General features: G+C 48.0%; 1 protein-coding gene across 9 annotated transcripts in view; it reads right to left on the bottom strand.

The window, feature by feature from the left end:
- Sun1 (Sad1 and UNC84 domain containing 1) overlaps positions 1–11666 on the bottom strand; it is a 45484-nt gene extending 33818 nt beyond the window's left edge. For 7 of the 9 annotated variants that reach the window (XM_051205417.1, XM_051205419.1, XM_051205422.1 and 4 more), the window contains exon 1: positions 11511–11666. The gene's annotated coding sequence lies outside the window, so the exon portion shown is untranslated. Of the gene's footprint in view, positions 1–661; positions 809–11510 lie in introns of those variants that run through there. The other 2 variants (XM_051205421.1, XM_051205418.1) reach the window with 2 other exon arrangements.
- Between the last annotated feature and the right edge of the window lie 419 nt (positions 11667–12085).

Genomic DNA, 12085 nt, shown 5'->3' with positions numbered 1-12085 from the left:
GAAGCCAGATAAGGGTGTTGTAGCCCATAGAACTGTAGTCACATGGCTGTGGGTTCTGGTAAGTAAACTTGGGTCCTTCCTCTGCAAGAGCAGGAAATAGTCTTACCCACTGAGCCCTAACACTATTTTCCTTAAAATAGCCCAAATATTCCATTAAAAATAAGACACTCATTAGGGCTACCATATCTATATGGTATCTCTATGGTGACACATGCTTATCAACCCAACATCTTGGAGACACAAGCAGGAGGATCAGGAGTTCTAGGAAAGCCTAGGATGTAAGACTGTGTTATACATTGCTGCTACTACAGCACTGATATTCTCTTTCTCTCTCTCTCTCTCTCTCTCTCTCTCTCTCTCTCTCTCTCTCTCCCTCCCTTTCTCTCTCCCTCTACCTCTCTCTCTCTCTCCAAGAAAAGAAGTCTCACGGTGTCTTCCAGGCTGTCCTCAACCCATGGCTCAAGAAACCCTCCTGCCTCAGCTTCCTGAGCAGGTAGGACAGCAGACACTTGTCACACACCCAGCAGGTCTAAGAACCTCACAGCACACCTGTGTCTGACAAAACACTTCAGCCTGCCAGCCACACTCCTGGCAGGTGAGGGGACATGTGGGCAACCTTTTGTAGATAACAGTAACTGCTGAATCCAATAATTCCTGATACCTGCTTAGCTTCTCCATCCCCCTCTTTGCATGTTAGGGGCACTTGAAGAGACCCAAAGGAGAATGTCAAGGCACAGAACTTGACACCTCACTGGCTCCGACCTCCTGGCTGGCTCGGGGGCCTCACGAACACTGCCTCCCAACCTCTGACCAACAGGCCCCGCCCTGGTAGAATGTAACAATGGATTCTGAGCAGGTAACCAAAACATTCTGGGCCAAGTGACAGCATCAGCAAACACTCCTATTTTCATTCTTCAGGACAGGTGGTTCAACTCCTTCTTGTCATCCCGTAATTCACTTAACATCAAAACAAATTTCCTACCTTCATTCCCCAAAGGGACTTTTCTTTTTTAATAATGTATTTTTATTTTATGTATGTATGTCAGTGTGAGGGTCAAATCTTAGAGCTACAGGCAGTTATGAGCTCCCATGTGTGTGCTGGGAATTGAATTGGGTCCTCTGGAAAAGCAGTCAGTGCTTTTACTGGCTGAACCATCAAAAGCTCCAGTGGTCTAATGGATAAGGAAAATAGTGGGCCCCTAACCCAAAGAGACTTTTCACTACCCAGTCTTCTGGAAAATGCAATGTTTGGCAGGGTCAGACGTGAGCCCAAAGCCACCACTGACGTTCATCAAGTTCTCTACAACTGCAGTCTAAACACCCTGGTGGATGGGACATTTTTGGCCTGGCTCAACCCCCAGGACATGCAGAGCAATGCCAAAATCCAATGGCGGATGCCTATAAGCCTGGTAAGGATGGAAGACAGGGATCACTGGGGGTAATAGCAGAGGGAGACTCAGCCCTGTCATCCCACTCATGCCACCTGTGTGCGTCAACGAAGTCTCACACAGCCATGACTTGGTTTCCAAAGCTGGGGATCAGGAACATGTAAGAGACAACATATGCTTTTCTATCTGGGATAATACCTCAGCATGCTCATATCCATGAAACAAGACGAAAGCTCCAGGACAGAGGAGCCCACACATCCACTGCATACCCTGGCCCCTGCATAGCTCATCTCAGTTCCCTGTCAGTGGAACACCATATGCCACTATCCAAGGAGAACCTAACTTCCTCTGAGCACAAATCTGCAGGAGCAAAGGAAACCAGGGGCCACAGGCCAGCTTCCCATAGAAAGCTGGAAGATCCACAGAAGGGGGCAGAAGACCTGTAGCTGAGAGTGGTGGGCTCTGAAAAGGTTTTTAATGAACTGGGATGCAAAGGTGATGCCACACAGAATATCAGCGTGAACATAAGCTAAATCCAGGCAGCCAGGTCTGGGGCAGGACAAAGAGGAAGCAATTACTGTGAGAGAAAGCCTGCAGACCCTAACCCTCCCCTCATTAAACCTGATGTCTCTTGAATCCAGACAGCCCTGGGATCATATTCTCCAGAGAAAGACTACTAAACACAAAGCTGTGTGCAGAGCATCGTCACACTTCCTGTTTCCCAATACTGCTTAGTAAGGACACTGACCCATCTTGCCCTGGGCCCACACTTACCAGTTCAGTGGTCTACTGATGATCCAGGCAATTACTCCAGAAAACATGCCTGTACACATAGGTTCACATACATGAGCATGCACACACACATACTCTCCAAAGAGCAACAGGTCAAATCAGTACAAGGCTCTGGAGGTGCTGTACAAAATTTGGCAGACAGGAGAGCACAGCCCACTCTTTTTCAAGCTTGTTGCAGACTTGAATTATAGTACAACAGTTACCATTAAAATTTATTTTACTCAATTGCACACACCTGTAATCAATGCTATTCAGGAAGCTGAGGCAGAAAGGAACTACATAGGCAGCCTGGGCTATATAGAGAAGGTAAGATGATCTCATAAAACCAAAACAAAGCTGGTCAGTGGTGGCATATGCCTTTAATCCCGGTACTTGGGAGGCATCAGGAAGTGGATCTCTCTGAGTTTGAGGTCAGCCTGGTCTACAGAGCAAGTTCCAGGATAGGCTCCAAAGCTACACATAGAAACCCTGTCTCGAAAAACAAAACAAAAAAACCAAACCAGAGAGGACAGAATGAATTAGTACACATAAGGCAAAGCCTGACAGACACACTACAACGTTAGCTGCAATTACTGTGTAGGAATATAAGCTATATTTCAGTTTAAAAAGAAACAAATTAGTTCAAGCTCACAGCTGGAGAGAGAGAGAGACAGACAGACAGACAGTCAGGGCTGGCAAGATGGCTTAGCAGGTCAAGGCACTTGGAGCCAAGCCTAACAACCTGAGTTCAAATCCCTGGGACCCACATGGTAGAAGGAAGGAACTGGAAACTGACTCCACAAGCCGTTCTCTGATCGTCACATATGCACACCACCACATGAGTGTCTTTCTTCTGTCTGTCTGTCTCTCATACACACAGAAAGAAACAATAAAGGAATGTATAAGTTTAAAATAAATGAATTTTTAAAAAAGATTTGTTTCCTCCTAAGTCAGCAGTCCCAGAGATGAAAGATTAACTCAAAAGTCCACTGATCAGCATGGATGGCTCAACTATGGCTGGACCCTCACAAGCTCATGCCACCACCTACAGGCCAAATGTAATCTGCTGCTCCCCCTTCTGGTGTCCAAGAACAGGCTTAGCATAACCACAGTGCTCCAACTCCAAGGTCCCCTCATCTGCTGACCACAGTCTGCCTCCTGTGGGGCCTCAGTCTGTGGGACTGGTGGGAAATGATCTGCTCCTATTGGCCAAAGGGTAACAAAACTCTACGTCAAGAAATGCAACTGTTTTTAACAGCATCAGAAAACCCTGTAAAGAACCTGTTGGTCACAGAGGTCCTGTCACTCTTCCATCCTTTCTGGCGACCTGAACCAGTGTCACCACTGACATGAGTTTGTTCATCCCATGCTCCTCACCGGTGCTCTGGCCTCTAAAACAAGGATTTGCTTGAAGTCAACTTGGTGCTGGGGCAAAGGCGGGAGCTGAGTGCAGGTTCCACTCCAGGGCACTACCTAACACACTGGCCCACAGAGAACATCAGGTGGAGAGCCAGCGCTCCAGAGAAAGCTGACACAGAAGAAGCTCTGCTTTCCAAGTCATCCAGATGAGGACTTGCCTTTGTCCTGTGCCTATGCTGCCCAGGAGAACACAGGCCAGAGAAGGAAACTGTTCAGATGCAAGCTCTGGGTCCAATCTAAGAAGTGTCTACTATTTGTGTTCCTTCTCTAATACCAAGGATTGAACCCAGGGCCTCCACATGTCCTACTTCTGAGCCACATCACCAGCCCTGAAGTGTTTTTATAAGTAGACATACCTCAGCAGGATCCTTCAGCCACACTGATTTCTCACTTAACACCACTCTCCCCTTGCGGAATCCACATACACTAAGGATGAAAATACCAAGCCCAGGTCTTGTCTGTTTTGGTCAAAAGTGAGTTTCAGTTCTTTCACCCTGTCACCTGACTCTTTGCCACCTAGAATGCCTGTATTTATTTCACAGCAAAACAGAAAACACATCAGGAAATTTTCAGGAATAAATTAAAATTAATTTCATGCAAACAACACAAACCTAAAACACAGAACAGAATTGCACCTCACCAATAAAAACAAGCACAATCTTTCTACTGGTCACAGCTGGGGACAACTGCCTGGCTTGGGTCTGAGGTTACTGGCCACACAAGGGATTTGATCTGCACCTACAGTGACGAAATCCTATGTGAAAAATACAGAGCACTTGGTCTCAGAGACACCCTAAAAAGCAAACTTAAAAACTGATGGCAGCACCTCCTTCTGTCTCTGGGAAGGTGGAGGATGCTGCAGTTGGGGTTGACAACACCTGGCACTGTCAATAAAATACACCCAACAAGCAATGCCACAGTTTTGACCACATATCACAAGGACCACAGCATGTCTTAAAATCACTTTCTATACCAACTGAGGCCCAGAGACTCAGGTCTAAGAGTTCATCCTAATACAATCCAAGGGGGTGAGGAGTACAGGATGCCAGGCCCTCCTCCAGGTTCCCAGGAAGCACTATCTGTCATAGGCCTCATCCTCAGTGGTACTCTGAAACCCCATCACACCCTGATAGTGGACATTCCCCCAGCCCTTCCAGACAGATGCTTCACTTGATCTATCCCTACAAGACCTTCTTAAAGAACCAGGGAAGCACAGACACAGCACATGTATCATGTACCCATATGTTCTATCTCCACCTCGATGATTTACCATCACCTGGGATGAGTACAGATATACATGCCAGCAGAACATTGTATGCATAATAAATAAATCTTAAAAAAAAATAAAAGCCAGGCATGGTGGTGAACACCTATATTCACATCGCCCAGAAGGCAGAGGCAGGAGGATATCTGAGTTCCAAGTCAGCTTGGTCTACACAGAAAGTTCTAGCCCTGTCCGGGTTATAAAGGGAGACCCTGTCTCAAAACAAACAAACAAACAAACAAACCAATTTTAGAACATCAGTACCATAACACAGTGTGGTGGGATAGGTCTGTAATTCCAGCTACTTGAAAGGCTGAAACAGGAAGATCAAGTTCAAGGCCTGCCTGTACTCAGCTAGCCTGAGCAACTTAACAAGATCCTGTCCTATCTCAAAATGTATTTTAAAAAAAACAAAGGGAAGAGGGGCTGGCACACACCTTTAATCCCAGTACTCAGGAGGCAGAGGCAAGCAGATCTCTGTGAGTTCCAGGCCAGCCTGGTCTACAGAGTGATTTCCAGGACAGGCTCCAAAGCCACAGAGAAATCCTGTCTCCAAAAACAAAACAAACAAAGGGGACTACAACCAGGGCACACAGCTCAGTGAAAGTACTAAATAAGCATGTCTAAGGTCCTGGGTTCAACACCCAACACTGAAAACCCTGAACAAAGCACAAAGCAGCAGCAGCAGGGCAGGTGGGACAGAGGCTCTCTGAAACCTCACATGCCCTGAGGGAATCCTCTCTCCTGCTGGGGGAATCACCAGTTCAGCAAGCCCTTTCACACCACCTGTCTGTGACCTGCAGCTTAATTCTGCAAAGATCAGGAGGTGTCTGCCACAGAGATCTTGTCTCCACACGGAACATGGCCCACACCTCCAAAAGAATGAGGAGTGCTGGCCTGACCAGCACAGACTGTGTTGTCTGACGAGCAGAGCCCATCAGAGACCAGCATTACAGCGAGAGCTGCTCCTGTCACCTGTTTAGAGACTAGTTTCAGATGCAGAGCTAGCATTCTCAGATTCACCATCGGAAAATCTAGTGGGGTAGGCAGTCCAGAATGGCAGTGAGTTCCAAATTTGGGGAGTAGGGAGGAGAAAACAAGAGAGTGTTTTCAATCAAGAAGGTGGCATGGCAACCCTCCAGCCAGTATCCATGAGCAGTCCCCTTGAGCATTCACCAGAGCAACAGGGCACTCCCTTCTCCAGGCACTTAGAAGCAGCGGCCTGAGGGATCCATGCCCTGGGAGGCATCCTGCCAGTCCCTGGGACTCTCTTACCTCACTTGAGACCTTTAAGGCAGAGCAAGAGTCCTGAGGCGGACTTCTAAAAATGCACCACTATTTACTGGGAGTAAATACAGACTGACCTGGTTTAAGGGATGTTGACCCCAAAAGGAGCAGAGTGTCTAAGAGAGTACTCGAGACTCACAAACCCAGAGGGGGAAAGCACACTCCATTAAATACCCGTGTTCTTTGAAAATAGGTCAGTCGGTAAGCTCCAGTCAGCTGGTCCCTGTGACAGATGAGCACAAGGCCAGCAAGATGGCTCAGTAGGCAAAGGCACTTGCTGCAAAGCCTGCTGACCTGAGTTGGATCCCAGGAACCCAGAAACAAGGAGAGAATGGACTCGAGCAAGCTGTCCTCTACTCTCCAAATGGGTGCTATGGCACATACACCCACACAGGGAATAAATAAAGTGTTGAACACAGATGTCAGATTCCATGGAAAGGCAAATATGCATGGAACAGAAAGGAAGAGCCAAAGGGAAAGGAACTTTTGGATCCCATATGAACGAGAGGCAACTCAAACCAGAAAAGGCTCAGAGAGCTTCTGCATGAACAATGCCGAACAGTACCCGTTTTTTCATCGAAGGACCCTAAAGACTCAAAAACTAGTAGCACCCATTTAATACCCCAAGTGAGGGTGTCAGGTAAACTAAGAGACTGGAAATGGCTAGACCAGAAATCTGTTGGAGATGCCCTAAAGCAAAACCACATGACCATGGCAATGAGTACAGAAAGGGGTACTGGAGAATCCCCATACTCTTTCATGTATAACACAACACTCAATAAGTAGGTGTGGTGGCTCACATCTGTATCCCCAACTCTTGGAAAGTAGAACTCCAAGTCTGAGGTACAAAGCAGACCCCACCTTGAAAAATTAAGAAAATAAAAATAGCAGGGTGATGTTGCTACATGCCTTTAATCCCAACACTCAGAAGGCAGAACAAGGCCGATTTCTGTGAGTTCGAGGCCAGCTTGGTCTACAAAATAAGTTCCAAGGCAGCTAACAGCTAAGGCTGTTACACAGGGAAACCTGGTCTCAAAACAAAAACAAAACAAAACAAAACAAAACAAAAAAAACCCACACACACACAAAAACAAACAAACAAAAGGCACATAAATGTAAATGTGTGGGTGTGGCTCAGCTGGTACAATGCACACTTCTCATGCACAGAGCCCTGGGTGCCATCCCCAGCATTGCATAAACCAGGTGTGGTGGTGCAGATGTAATCCCATCACTCAGGAGGTAGAAGCAGGAAGAGCAAAAGTTAATGGTTGTCCTCAGCTTCAACAAATGAGATCCTCAACACTCCATACAGGCATCCATGAAAAGCCTACAGTCAACATCACACCCAAAGGTGAAAAGACAGAATGCTCCCTAAGATCAAAAAGGAACAGGACAGGCAGCACTGTTATCTGATACTGTCCTGAAGTGTGAGCCAGAGCCATTACTCAAGGAAAGGGAGAAAAAGGCACACAGACCGGAAAGGCCGAAAGGCAGTAACAGTAAGGTAACCTTTACTCTCAGCTGACAAGATTCCATACACAGAATATCCTAAAGCACTACCAAGAATGATGGCTAATAAAGTCAGCAAAGCTGCAAGGTACAGAGCCACACAAAGCCAGATGTACTTCCACAGGCTAGCAATGAGCAATGTCAAGTGGAATTGAGAATTCCTTTTACAACAGCATCCAAAAAGCTTTGGGAATCAATCAATTTAACCACCCAAGGGCAGAACTTAGCCACAAGGAAATGTAAAAAGGCCCAAAAAGTCCAAGAACAGACTCACTATCCTGAAAAGCAATGTGCACAAATGCACTGCGACCCTTATCAAAACCTCAAGGGCCCTTTCTACAAACCTGGAATAAAGCATCCTTCAATTACACTGAACCACAGAAGTTTCCAGAGAGCAAATAAGTCTGGAAAAAGGAGCTGAGCTCGGATTTCAAAATCAGCTGCAAACCAATGTGGTACTGGAATCTGGAAAGACATCCTGCTCCAATAAAATGACATACAGGGCCAAAGGTAAACTTTACATCTGGAGCCAATTGACAAGGGAAGCAGTTCCCTTTAGCAAATAGTGCTAGAACAGTTGAGCTTCCAAGGGAAGAATGAAGTCAGACCCTCAGACATCACAGCCCACAATGAACTCACAACACGTCAAGGACCCAAATAAAACCACAAAAACTATCAAACTTTTTAAAAGAACATATAAAGACAAGTCTTTGTAAAATGGGTTTGCAATATGCCCATCCAAAGAAAAAAGCAGATAGATTGGACTTTATCACTTTGAGCATTAAAAATACTCAAGAGGCTGGGGCAGATGGATCCCCAAGTTTGAGACAGCCTGAGTGGGTTCCAGGCCAGCCACAGCTACACACACAGTGAGACCCTGTTTCAAAACAAACAAGCAACAACAAAAACAAAAACACTATCAAAAGGATGGTGAGGGCCATGGTACTCGGGAGGCAGAGGCAGGTGATCATTAATTCCAGACCAGCCTGGTCTACACAGACAACAGATGACAGTGAAGCTGAAGCAACAATCCACACACATCACTTGTGTCAACTGGGACATGCAGACCAAAGCCAATGATATACTTCACAGCCACTGTAATGAGGGGTAGGGGGGTGGACAGAAGGAAAACAAGTATTAGCAGAGATGTGGAGAAAGTGGGCCTCTCCCGAGTTGTGGGTGGTTGTATAAAACATGCAGCCATTGCAAAAAACAGTCTGGATGCTCTCCACAAAGTTAAACATAGAATAAGCCTGTGACCTAGCATTCTACTCCTAGACCTATATTCCAAGAATTAAAAACAGGTGCTTGGGGGCTGGAGTCATGGCCTGGCTCCAGTAAAGAGCTGGAAACATAACATGAGGACCTGAGTCTGACCCCCAGGACCCACAGAAAAAGCTGGGCACAGCAGCCTGCAACTGTAATCCTAGCATCAGAGAGGCAGAGACAGGAGAATCTCTAGAGCTTAGTGGCCAGTCTGTTCCAAACTGGTGAGTCTTAGGTTCTAGTGAGAGGCACTGTTTCAAAAAAGTATGATGTTGCACACCTCTAATCCCAGAACTTGGGAGGAAGAGACAGGCAAATCTTTTAAGTCTGAAGCCTAGTCTACAGTACCAGGAGACCCTGTCTTGAAGAAAACAAACAAACAAAAACAAAGGAAAAGAATGACTGAACATCAACCTTGGGCCTCTACATGCATGTAAGCATGCACATATTCAGAAACAGGTGCTCAAGTACAAACTTGTTCCTATCATCCCAGAAACACTAGTTAAATAACCCAACAGATAGAAACAACCCAAATGTCCAATGATGTGGATAAACAAGATTACAAAGGGTGGCTCAGAGGTTAGACCTGTCTGCTACCAAATTTGATGACCTGACTTCAGTCCTCTAGAACTTAACACAGGTGAAGAAGGCAACAGACTCCAGCAAGTTGTACTCTTGATCTCAGCAAACATACACATGCAAATAAAATATTTTTTTAAAGACTTAATAGGTCCATGCAGTAGGAAACTATTCAGCCACAGAAAGTAATAGAATAGGGACACCCGCTACACAGCATGGATGAGCCTTAAATATGACATCCAGAATGAGCACAGCTGCAGCTAACGGATAGAGAGAAGGAAAATGGGAGGGACTGCTTGGTGGGTACTGACTGGGTTTCCCTTTAGAGTGATAAAAAGGTGGAACTAGATAATGGTGATGGTTTCGTAACACTGCATATAGTTTAAAATGGAAATTTTCATAAACACACACACAGAGCAGCTTGCTACCTTGAATTCGTCCCCTTTCTGTTCTCTTCCAGAAAGACCAAAGGGCAAATAAACTGAGGCTGCCAACGTTCAGGAACTAAAAGCATTTCCCCAAATCTCTGGCACAACTCTCAAGTAGGGTAAGGTAGTATACACTTGTAACACCGACCCTGGGGAGTTGGAAGCATAAGGATCTGGATTTCAACTCTGGGCCTGCCCGAGCTATAAAAAAAAAAATCTGGCCAAAACAACAAAAACCCAAAAGGTAACTAAAACAGGAGAGTCCTCTCAGAAGCTCATGTGACTGGAGCAAAGGCTCAAGCATGTCACCCATAGCCTGGGCAGAGTACCACAGCCTGCACATTGTAAGAGTGACTCAACCAGTTGTTGGTGGTACACACCTGTCATCCCAGCACTTGGGAGGCAGAGGCAGGTGGATCTCTGTGAGTTTGAGGCCAGCCTGGTCTACAAAGCAAGTTTCAGACAACCAGAACTGTTATACACAGAACCCCCCCTCTTGAAAAACCAAAAACAAACAAACAAACAAACAAACAAAAAAGAACATGTGGCTAGGGCTGAGACTCATGAAGCTCTGGGTTCAGACCCAGGCCCAGCAACAATGACAAGTGCAATTGTGCATGCTTATAATCTAATCCTAGCACTATGGAGGTGGAGGCAGAGAATTAGGAGCTCAAGGTCATCTTCTGCTATATAGCAAGTTCTAGGCCGGCCCTGGGCTACCTGAGGCCCAACCCATAAATAAATAGATGATTGATAGACAAGAGACAGAAAGAGAGAGAGAAAAAAAACAGCTTTGTTGAGCTCGCCTTTAACCCCAGCACCCAGGAAGCAGAGGCAGGTGGATCTCTAGAGATAGAAGTACCATAGTGAGATCCTGTCTTGTAAAAAACACAAAAGGAGCCGCGGGGTGGGGGACGGAAAAAAAATTAACATGAGGCTGGAGCTCAGAAAGCAGAAGAGTTCCGGAGAGATCTAAAATATGCAACAGTCAAGTTAAAATGCCCGGCAAAATCTAATTAGGAAGTCTTGCCTCGGCAAGCGCGAAGCGCACGTCGCGGGACTGCACTTCACACCACAGCCGGCAGCAGCAAAGTTCCTCCAGCTGATGCCCACGGGTCCCCAGGCTCCAACCTACAAAGCTCCAGCGGACCAGCCTGGCACTGTCCCGTGCGCCGTGCTGGGGGCAAAGGCAGCTGGCTCCGGATAACCAGCAGGTACTGGGTACTCGGCCCGCGCCCCTCCCCGCACCTACACCACCTGTGCCCCGGGAGGGCGCGCCCCCGGGTTGGCGCTTGCGCCTGCGCGCCGACTGGTAGCAGGAGACCCCGGAACCCAACACGCCAAGGGTCCGGGGCCAGGTGGGACTACAGTGCAAGGTACAAGGGACACTGGGCTCGGGCGCGCGGCCTGGCAGTGCGAAGGGCGTCGCGTGCGTGGTGGCCGGTTGGCGGTTCCCACTTCGAGCTGTCCCTGCCACCTACATCCCGGCCGGTCCCAAGACAGTCCCCCAATGTCCGCGGCGCAACCGCGGTGACCCCCCTCCCCTCCCCTCCCCCGCCTACTCCCCCGCTCTTGCCCAGCCCGCTCGCCGCAGCTCACCTGCCTCGCGCCGCCGCCTCAGGCCTCGTCCGCGCCGCCCAGGCCGGGCACCGAAGACTCTCCATAGCCTCAGCCAATCGCGCGCCGCGCCGGGATCGGAGGCGGGAGCGACGCAAATGTCCGTCAATCGCAGGCGCGTCTGCTGAAGCTCCAGACCAATGGGAAGGCAGCTTCCCCGCCGCGGCCCGCAAGGGGCGGGGAAAGGGCGGGACGTGTGGCGTCAGTGGGCGGGGCGGGCGCGCTGGGACAGGAGGGGCCACGCCTAGGGAGAGGATCCTACTCCTCTTGGGTAGCGTTAGGATTAGGATTCTCTGCGGAGGCGCTCGCGCTGAGTTCCAGGCAGGGCCTCAGTGGACCCAGGAGATCCGATTCCAGCTGAAGATGCGGTGGGCTCCCGGGCACCTTCCTCTCCTCTGCTGCCTAGGTGCAGTGTTTGGAGGAACCCCCCGACGCCCTGCCTTGCGGGCTGGAAGCCAGGCCTTTCCCTTGGGGAATCCATCTGACCTCTCTCACTTAACGAGTTTTGCAAACACTGTTCAATTGCATTTGTTTTGTTTGTAGACAATTTCAGTCTG

Source organism: Phodopus roborovskii, unplaced genomic scaffold (genome assembly GCF_943737965.1).
Source record: "Phodopus roborovskii unplaced genomic scaffold, PHOROB, whole genome shotgun sequence".
Lineage (NCBI taxonomy): Eukaryota > Metazoa > Chordata > Mammalia > Rodentia > Cricetidae > Phodopus > Phodopus roborovskii.
The sequence above is the reverse complement of the archived record's forward strand: the minus strand, read 5'-3'. Positions and strand labels throughout refer to the sequence as shown.